This window comes from Dioscorea cayenensis, chromosome 20 (assembly GCF_009730915.1).
Source record: "Dioscorea cayenensis subsp. rotundata cultivar TDr96_F1 chromosome 20, TDr96_F1_v2_PseudoChromosome.rev07_lg8_w22 25.fasta, whole genome shotgun sequence".
Lineage (NCBI taxonomy): Eukaryota > Viridiplantae > Streptophyta > Magnoliopsida > Dioscoreales > Dioscoreaceae > Dioscorea > Dioscorea cayenensis.
The window spans coordinates 21,743,956-21,745,926 of record NC_052490.1 but is presented as its reverse complement, the minus strand read 5'-3'; the positions used below and the strand labels follow the sequence as shown (position 1 = coordinate 21,745,926).

At 42.7% G+C, this 1,971-nt stretch overlaps 1 non-coding gene across 1 annotated transcript; it reads right to left on the bottom strand.

The window, feature by feature from the left end:
* Nucleotides 1–1,554: 1,554 nt before the first annotated feature.
* On the bottom strand, nt 1,555–1,662 carry LOC120252296. The gene has a single exon (XR_005533837.1). It is a non-coding gene; the product is annotated as a small nucleolar RNA R71 (small nucleolar RNA).
* Nucleotides 1,663–1,971: the final 309 nt, after the last annotated feature.

Below are 1,971 nucleotides of genomic sequence, written 5' to 3'. Positions count from 1 at the left end.
TAGGATGTATTAGTTTCATTGAATCTTTTTATTATGCTTTCAATTAATTGATGTTATTGTGAGTTCCAATCTTGAATGTTTGATTGTTTGAATACACCCTTAGAGTGACACTAGGGTTGAGAGTTCATGTGGTAACCCTTGTGAGTGAGTGACACACCACGAGAGTTAGACAAAGCTTGATTGGAGAGGGTTGAGAGAGTGAGTCGAGAGGTACAGGAGCGTCCCTTTTCCCCTCCGGTGTGATAAATTCTACCTCCGTTCCTCGAGTTCTTTGCGGCCATAATAGAGTGAATGAGCTAAGGGATGACCCTCCGCTGGGGCTTAGTTGCGAGTGCAACGGAGTGAAGCGTTGAGGTGATTTTAGCATCTAGGGATTAATTGTGGTTAGGGACCTTTCTTCTAGACCAAGGGGTTGGTCTAAAATTAGGAAGAGATTTATCACTTGGAATCCCTAGAGCTTAATGCAACCTTTCTTACATGTGCGAGGTTGAGAGGTTATTTAACCTCTCCTCCGGGACATGTATAGGATTAGGCTTGGTTAACCCTAGATTCAGGGCCATGCATTAAAGGATGTCCTTGACTCACCATTACATTAGTTAGGAAGCATAATAGAGAGTTCTTGCACTTGAAATGATTTTCCTAGTCGGATCAATACCCGGGTACCGCATCTTTATCGATTGCCTTACCTTCTCGTTTACTTTTGCTCTCTTTCGGGTTGTTTTACTTTTGAGAATTGAATCTTGTCACACATATCACTATTCATCTTTCATATAGTTAAGAAGCAATTTAAGTATTTCTACTCCCTTTTCCCTGTGGATACGATAACCCACTCACCTGGGATTTATTACTTCGACAACTCCGTGCACTTGCGGGGAGCCTTGTTAAGTTTTTGGCGCCATTGCCGGGGAATAGGCGTTTAGAGATACTTTGCACTTTTGTTTCCTTAGCTATTCCTTTATCCATTCTATTTCACATTTTCTTTTCTATCATCGTTCTGATTTGTTTTCTTTCCTTTGTGCAGCTTTAGGTTGATGACCCGAGGGAACCCATCAATATTGATTGAAGGAGATCCTGAGCTTGAAAGAACACTTAGAAGAAAAGGGGAAAGGACCTGTGGGAGAACAATCTAATCTAGCTGATTTGGATGTTGAAGGATCAGATAATATGACAAAACAGAATCAGCAACAGAGGACACTCTTTGATTTTGCTAGACCCTTAGTTTTGGGCACACAATCGAGTATTGTGCGACCCCCAATTACAGCTCAGAATTTCGAGCTAAAGCCTGCATTCATCCACATGTTGCAGCAATCCACACAATTTAATGGTTTGGCCGATAAGGATCCAAACAGTCACATAGAGAACTTTCTCGAGGTGTGTGATATGCTCAAGATAAACGGGGTGACAGATGATGCCATTAAGTTGTGAGCCTTTCAATTTTCCCTAAAAGGGATAACAACGCAGTGGCTAGACTCATTACCTAAAGCCTCGATTACTACATGGGAGGAGATGGTAGAAGCTTTTCTAGCCCGTTATTTCCCTCTTGGAAAATCTGCAAAGCTTAGGAAGGAGATCTCATCCTTTGTACAGTCGCAATTAGAGTCTCTATTCGAGACATGGGAAAGGTTCAAGGAGCTCCTGAGAAAAGTGCCCACAACACGGATTCCCGGAGTGGATGATAATTCAGACTTTTCACAACGGGTTGAATCCGAGTACAAGACAACTCTTGGATGCGTCAGCAGGAGTTACCTTAGGTAGCAAGACCCCCGATGAGGCCCATCAACTTATTGAAGAAATGGGTTTAAACAGCTACCAATGGAATACCAGGGAGAGGAAAAATGTGGCCGGTCTTCATGAGATAGATGCAGTAACTTCATTAGCGGCACAAGTGGAAAATTTGAGTAAGAAGTTAGATCTTCTAACTCCAAATAGAGTGGCGGCCGTGAGTACTTGCACCGGGTGTGGTTGAGGACA